Raw genomic sequence first — 8603 nt, forward strand, 5'->3', positions numbered from 1 at the left:
TATATATATATACACACACAAGCGGGCACGCATACAAACATACTTGAGTGTGTGTGCGCGCACATAGACACATGTATACTCACATACTGCGCACACGCACATAAATGGGACGAAATGCGCGTGTACTGATGAATGCGCTTGTGCGTGTATGGGAATGCATGTCTATCGCTCTAACATCAGATCGATCTGTTGATTGATCAATAGGATTAGATCTCTACAAGACAGTCAATGTTGGATTCGAGCCAGACCTTAGTGTAAGTTTAACTGAGATTACCCAAAGTCATTTAAGATTCTTGTTTTTCCTCAATGTCTGTCTACATTAGATCAGATCCAGAATTATCTGCTATTAGTAATCATGTTAATCAGTGCCGCATGTTTTCCGTAGTCGGGCCGTTTGCGACTAAACCGCACTCAACGGTCTCACTGTGTGTGTGTGGACAGTGGATTGACATCCTGACCGAGCAAAAATTAATATCTATCTACAAGGACGGATAAGCTAACAAGGTGTCGAGAGCCATCCATCCATCAAACCTACAAATATACAAGTGTAGTTGACTTCGTTTTTTTTTTTTTTTTTTGCATATTCTGCACCCAATTTTCTGCCACAAACATACAGGCTTTGCTTTTCCTCTAACTCTGGGAGACCCGGGCGAAGAAAATCCACTAAACGTTAGGTCCATCCAAAGAGACTTAAATCACTCCTGGCTAGGCTTATTACCAGTGACGGACTGGCCAGGTCGCCAGCTTGCCCGGTGGCAAGTGCGCCATTAGAATCCATATATGGGCGCCCACGTTAGTATCTAAGGGGCCCATTCCCTCAGGTTTGAGAATTTTTTATTCACTTCTGGATGAATGCATTATTTCAATTTGGTTGTGTTTGTAGACAGTTGAAAAGAATACTTTTAACAAAAAAAAAAAAAATTAAATTATAGCATTGTGGGTGGGCTCGCCCCCTTGTAGTTGCGGGTGGGCCCCCTCAGTCTCCTGGCAACCAATATTTTTAGACCCAGTCCGCCACTGCTTATTACCATCATCTCATCTTAACTGTTAGTACTTAGAATGCATGCTTACATGCACGTAAGTACCGTATATACTCGTGTAAAAGTCGAATTTTTTTGACCATTTTTTAAAGGTCAAATTTATGGGGTCGACTATTACATGAATACTACTTTTGAGGGGCTGAAATTCAAGCTAGAATCCGAAGTACCGTATCAGCAGCAGAAGCCCAACTGATCTCCAAGTGAAGGAAAACACAATGAATTACAGTAATATTACCAATTCTATGCATCAAAACACGCGTCCTAGTAAATAACAAAACCCATAAACAAGACCGCGTAGCTTTCATGTGCAGTTAATATTAAACGTCCATAATGTGGTGTAAAGTTGTTAATCTGGAGCAGGGATTCCCAAAATGTGTTCTGCAAAACTCCAAGGTTCCCTGAAAGTTATCAGGGGTTACGCGTTTTTAAAAATAATGTCGAAGGATTCTGCAGCGGAAAAGTTTGGAAACCACTGATCTAGCGATTAACTAAAAGTTCTTAGGCTTATCGAAGTTATGCCTCTGTACGACTTCATACAATGGTGTTTGCTGTCGTTCGTCGATAGTGCTGTCTGTGAAACACGTTTCTCACTATGTAAACAGACGAGCGTCTGGTACATGTGTTTATTGTATTTGGAAATGAGGAAAATATAAAGGTCACATGGGAACCACTCATCTAGCGATTAATTGAATGTTTTTAAGCTTATCAAAGCCATGCCTTTGTACGAATTCAGACAGTGGCGTTTGCCAGTGTTCGTCAATAGTGCTGTCTGTGCAACACGTTTCTCACCATGTAAACAACGAGTGTATTACGCATGTGTTTATTGTGCTTCAAGATGTATGCAGGCTTGCAGCATATCCCGTGCATACATTTTAGTAATAGTAATGTAGCACCCATCAACCGATATGTAGTACTCGCTATTAACTGGTGTTTTACTATAAGCACCCAACATTCCACCTATAGAGCAGGCTACAGTAAAGTAGCCGCACAATTTTGTAACAGTATTATTTCTACGTACAGGATAATACGGTACTTTGGCCCACAAATGTTGTTCTGTTATGGAAAATTCCCAATTTTTTGGCCAAAAATTGGGGGTCGACTTTTACATGAGATCGACTAGTACTCAAGTATATACAGTGTGTGTGTTGAGCGCGCGCGTGCATGGATGCCTGCGTGTTTGTATGCTGGTTTTCCTAGATAAACTTTGCAAGATAGAGCAAGACTGGTTTCGAGGCCTGATGTGGGGAGAGATGGTCTTAAAATTTAAGGTGGCTGTGATGATCTGTCACAGCGATTCTCAACCATTTTTTGCCTATGGACAGGGCCGACCCTAGAGTTGTTGGCGCCCCGGGCAAGCTGAACTTTGGCGAGTACAAGCTGACGGTCGTGGAAATTTCCTTGTCTTAGTCACGCCTTCTTTGGCGCCTCGGGTGACTGTCCGAGTTGCCAGTACCTTGAGCCGGCCCTACCTAAGGAACCCCTTTGATTCTTATGTTACTCTATTGGACTCTCATAGACATTAGAGGTTTTAAAAAGTCCTATTATATCTTTACAATTAAATACTATTAGGAAGTGTATAAGAGAATTGTGGAAATATTATGTGTATTGTAGAAGTATAACTAATTTATTGCCCATAAATGTTAACAGCAAAATTTTATGTGGACCACCAATGGACCATGGTTGAGAACCATTGATCTACCAATTCTGTTAGTTTTAATGAGAATGACAATTTTATGCTGCTTGACGAAAGAGGCGAAGTTCTTGCAACAAGAATAGCTAATCTTTAGCGTTCTTTTGTTGATTCTGTGATATTTATAGTCACTTGGGAAATATCCAGATACTAAGTTTTAAAATTCTCTCCCTACATTAGTTCTAACGCTTATGCTAAATGCTGGAATATACCTCAAAACCTTTGTACGTCTAGTTTTACGAGACCTTTTGAGACTCCACCAATGCCTAGCGCATCATTATAATACGGGGAGGTATCGGTAAAGACTGCCTCATTCAATGACAACGAAGGAATACACTTACCTATATAGCTAATCATATTTTTAAGAATACAGGCCGGTTGATATAGAATAGCTTTTCATTAGGCTTGCGATATGGTTTTAAGTGTTAACTCCCAAATCTAAGTTGTTGTCTAAAAATTTAGACTACTAAGATTCGTGTCAACTGTAATTTTTAAACCCAGTCTTGGGAAAATTTAATAAAACCATCTAAAACCATCGAATTCGTACTCGTTAAGGGTGACTATAAGGCCGTCATCCTTGTATAAACCTGCATCTAAATTAGGAAATTCTATATGCAAATAGTATGTATTGATAAACACACACACACACACACACACGAATACATCAATGAATGTATTATAATGAGCAGGCTATATAGATCTGTAATTAAATACATCCACACACAATTATACATACACATCTACACACATGTCTGTATGTGTATAAATAGTATGTGTTTGTGTGTGTGTATCTGGCAAAAAGCCTTCAAGATGGGTTTCCTATAACCACAGTGTAACAGTTGGGATTTCAGCCCAGCCTCACCAGTCTCATTACTTTTTGCTTCTGCAGCCACGATAGAGCACAGTTCTGGAATGGCTCGATGGTTTTCAGGACCTGCCCATATTGCATTACAACAGTGACAACGAACTTAGAGGTCGATGTGACTGTTAATGTAGTACTGTGTTGACATATTCATTGCGATCTGAGTCTATGGGAAAATCTACGTCGGACTATCTCGCGCTTGCCTTCCATCTGGAAAATCGAATATCAGTGTCGGAGGCGACGTCACCCTACATAGGATTTAATCAAGTTACTCTTTTGAAGACACTCGGATAGTCCTTCAGTTTCGAAAATGCAAGAGAATGCTATTTTTCTTGATCGTTCTTGAATAATTTCCTCACGCAAGGAAACCTTTCGTGACACACTACTGCCAGGCATTTTTGACTAGATTTGAATTACACCCACAAAATTACCTATATCATTGACACTACTTTCATTTCCCTTCTTTTCCCTATGGCAGAACGCGTGTACGAGGTGATATCAAAATGTTCAGTAGCGTGCCAACAGATGGTAGCACAGTAACAGCTAGCAGTAATCTTCATGCGGCAGTGTGCCGAGTGACATCCCTGTGTTTACTTCGCAAGTTGCAAAATTTGTGTTTTTGTGATCACGTGTATGCTGTAGTCTGCGATTTTGTCATAGACAGGAACAAAGAGCCAACGTGAAATTTTGCGTTAAACTCGGGAAGTCTGCTACAGAGACATTGAACATGCTTCAGCAAGCTTACAGCGACGAGGCAAAGGGTCTGTAGTGAAACCTCTCTCTTGGGTATTTATTTACGAATGATAACGTAGCGGCTAACATCTAGCCTTCGGCCGTTTGGCCCCTGTTGTGTCCATCATCCTGATTGGCTCTTATTTGCGCGGCATTTGTCTCCAGTTCTGTCTCGCGCCAGGGTGCATACCGACCAATCGTGGCCTTCTGTTAAGAGCACGTGAGAGAGTGTTTTCTGCTATTTCTGGAGCCCCTTTTTATCTATAAATAGTCTTGCTTCAGCTACGCCAGTTTGTCGCGACCTCAGACCTTTTCAGGTCTGGTCGTTGACCATCTCACAGAACACAGCACCAGCCAGTTTCCAGCGACGACGTCAACACCACCGTCCTACTGTCTACTACAGTTCCGTCGCCAGCGCCAACACGACGCCCTATGTACACACCAACAACAGCAACCGCGGTTCCTTCTCAACACTGTTTGTGTGGATTGTTTCCACCACGAAAAGAACAGCCATAACAACCTGCGAGAATCTTCTGTATTCAAGTAACCGGTCGCAGCATCGACGCTCAACTTCACACACATGTGACACCTCAGCACTGCTATTCGGCCACGACCTCTTGTGTACAGACATTCTACCTACTGTGAAACTCTTCTATGAACTGGTACTTTCTTATCTTTGTGTTCAGGACTCTTATAGTCTATGTTACAGACTCTAATTCCATGTTCTGTATTTCCCACATTCACTCACATACACATATTATTGTATACATACTCTTGTACACGACGGCCCGTCTTATATATTGTGTTACTTATATTGCCGCATGCACGCACACACAGACACACAGTTGACTACCGTAATAAACTTACTCTCTCTATATATCTAACGGTTGTGTCTCTCTCTCTCTTTCCTCGCTGGCACTTGCTCGCATCTCATAAGCGAGCCCTCATATGTCATATTCCATATTTTTGTGTCGACCGTGCGACGCGTTAAAAGGAGCCTGTTTCCACGCGTCGCCATCTCCTTGGTTCGCACGGTCGTTCTCTACAAACTGGTGACCCCCGTACGTGATTCTGTTCACGCAGTTTCTCTGAAGTGGCGACTTAGTGCCAGCTATAGGACCAACCGTTCTTTCAGTTTTTTCACTACAGGTCGTACGCAATGTTTCGAGTGGCACAGGCGTTTCAAAAACGGAAGAACGTCCCTAGAAGACGATAAGCGATCTGCAACGATAAATGTTAGAGTCGGAGGTTACCAATTGTAACGGTTGATGTAAATGTATCTTTTTACGATTAATGAATCTTTACGTCGAGAAGCCAAGTGTAACATAGTTATTACCAAAATGTAAGGATCTTTTTAAAACGAGGGCCACATTTTTCATTAACGAAACACTTTGAAACTTGGAACACTGGTAGAATGTGTCATATAAAACATCTTTTTCTTTTAGTCTTCTTTAAAAAAAAAAAGAAATCCATAAATTATTCCATGTTAAAGTTGTCGTATTTCTGTAATTTCAACCAATCACTGACGTCCATTCAGCCGATATACATTAAATGCCGACTACATAAACAAACGATTCTGAAACAATTAACCCTAACCCTAACTCTAACCCTAACCCTAGGGTTAGGGTTAGGGTTAAAGCAAATTTAAAATGAAAAAAGCAAATAAAACGAAGGTATGGAGATTAAATACGCTTTACATCGCTTAATCAGCCAAAGGAGTAAATATAAACAACTGAATACTTGTCAGTGATTGGTTGAAATTATCGAAATAAGACAATTTTTTACATGAAATAAATTCGAATACAAAAATATTTTTCTGTTCTATAACACAAAATAGATAAGTATACGAAGTTTGAAAGTCTTTCAGTACCAAAAACACTACGTAAAACATTAATGAAAAATGTGGCCCCCGTTTTAAAAAAGATCCAAATGTAACCGGTGTGATGTTGAAGAACAGAAAGAACAGTGATTGAAATGGATGTTGGCTCTAAGTTTTATTTACCGTTACTTTATGTATAGCCACACAAGATGGCGGGCGTGTATAATATAATTGAGAGTTAATTTTTCCTTGTATAAGTGTGTACATATTCTTGTCAGTGTAGTAGTAGGAAAAAGGTACACAGAGTGATGTTTGTTAGAAGAGAAAGATGGGTGAGAGAGAGAGCAGAGGTAAGTTGTATCATAGCGGCCGATTGTTTGACCGTCAGCCTCCAGAGGCTGTCTGTCTGTGGTCGTCTATGGTCACCAACTTGTATTTATAAGAATACAGACCAGCCAGAAAAAGAGATATATCGTTTAAACAATGTATAAATTAATGTAGGTCGCTCCTTACCTATTTCAACTTTTCATGACATAGAAGAGGTTAAAAGTTTAAGAGGAAGAGACATAAATTGACTTGGCAAAGACATGTGTTGAATGTAACTCCTATCAACTACCGTTTTTCTGTGAGAAAAGTGCTGTTGAAATTTTAGGGGAAATTTGCCGATTCAGGTTCGAATCTATTCTATGCCCAGATGAAGTCACTACAGATCTGGAAGACCTGCCATGAGAGTCATCCCCGAAAATGTGGAAAAGATTCATCAGCTTGTGCATGAGGATCGTCAGAGGGCAATCAACGACATTGCTGATGTTGTTGGTCTGTCGTATGGGTCCGTGCAGGCAATCCTAACGTTTTAATTGAACATGTAGCGGACTTCCATCACTTCCCAAAGATGAAAATATAGCTCAAATATTGCCGTTGTAACACCGTTGTCGAGATCCAGAGTGAATCGCAGAAGGTTCTCGATCCGCTTACGGAAAACGACTTTCAGACTGGATTCCAAAAGTGGGAGGAAAGTTGGGACCGGTGTATTGTTGCGCAAGTAACTATTTCGAAGGAGAGGATGTTAAAACTTAAGTAAATTATTAAACATATCTAATCCGGGAACTTTTTGATACTACTTCGTATGTAAGTGTTGTTGATGTTGCTACTGTTATTGTACAAGTGTCAACTAGAATAAAAACGCCGGAAAAATATTGCAGAAAAGCCGGTAAATGCTGTAAAAAATTTAGCCTAGAAATTAGCATAAATTACAACAGGGGCTTTATAGCATTTAGCTACGTTTGGGTGCTAACGTTTCTGCCAGTTCGCCGCCTTTCTCAGTACTCGCTATTCTTTTCTTCTCTAGGCACAAGGCCCGAAATTTTGGGGGAGAGGGTCAGTCGATTAGATCGACCCAGTACGCAACTGATACTTAATTTATCGACCCCGAAAGGATGAAAGGCAAAGTTGACCTCGGTGGAGTTTGAACTCAGAACATAAAGACAGACGAAATACCGCTAAGCATTACGCCCGGCGTGCTAACGTTTTTGCCAGCTCAAACAATGAACCTCCTCTAACTTCCAGTTTTTTTTTATTATTATCAAAAAAAGTAAATCTGTTCAAAGTATTGTAGGTCGAAACTATATACAACAATAAAAGTTTATATTTTTAAAGTTATTTCGTGTTAAAGTTGTCGTATTTCGGTAATTTCAACCAATCAATGACGTGTATTCAGCTGAATAAAATTACTGCCGTTGTTTGTCGACAACAACTATCGGCGGTGTATATTTCGTTTGTTACTGTTATTTATGACATCGTTCGCGCGTTTGTACTGGTTTTAGCTTTAGGGTTCAGGTTTTAGAGTTAGGGTTAGGGTTTTAGGATTAGGGTTAGGGTTAAGGTTTTAGGGTTGGGGTTTTAGGGTTGGGATATTAGGGTTAGAGTTACGGGAAAATGTGAAAAATGAAGAAATTGGAGGGGGAGGGGGTCAAAAATGTCTTTCCGAAAATAGTAGCTGAAAAACAGGGAAAAAAACTAAAAGCAGTAGAAATGCACGAACAATTGTGGTGGTGCCATGAAGTAAATACGCTTCAGATACACACGTTTATTCATACGAACCTAACTGAGATGAAATATGTCATAAATAACTGAGAAACGAAATATACACCGCCGGAAGTTGTTGTTGACAAACAACAGCAGTAATTGTTTTCACCTCAATAGACGTCATTGATTGGTTGAAATTACCGAAATACGACAACTTTAACACAAAATAACTTCGAAAATACACAATTTTCTCAAAAACGCCAAGAGTAAATGATGTTGTAGTGACGTCATTTGGCGCCAAGGTACAGTCGCCATTACTGCGTTTTTATCCACGTATGCGTGGAATTCAAAATCTAAACGTTCCCGCTCTTTTTATTCTCTTTTCTCGCCGGCCGGCGAAGAGGACAGACGGCCAACAGCGAAGTTCTCTCACAT

At 40.3% G+C, this 8603-nt stretch overlaps 1 long non-coding RNA gene across 1 annotated transcript in view; it reads left to right on the top strand.

Annotated features, from left to right (window-relative positions):
- Window positions 1–8603, top strand: part of LOC128250038 (uncharacterized) — a 62177-nt gene that overhangs the window by 4159 nt on the left and 49415 nt on the right. The window lies entirely within an intron of this gene.

This window comes from Octopus bimaculoides, chromosome 19, assembly GCF_001194135.2.
Source record: "Octopus bimaculoides isolate UCB-OBI-ISO-001 chromosome 19, ASM119413v2, whole genome shotgun sequence".
NCBI lineage: Eukaryota > Metazoa > Mollusca > Cephalopoda > Octopoda > Octopodidae > Octopus > Octopus bimaculoides.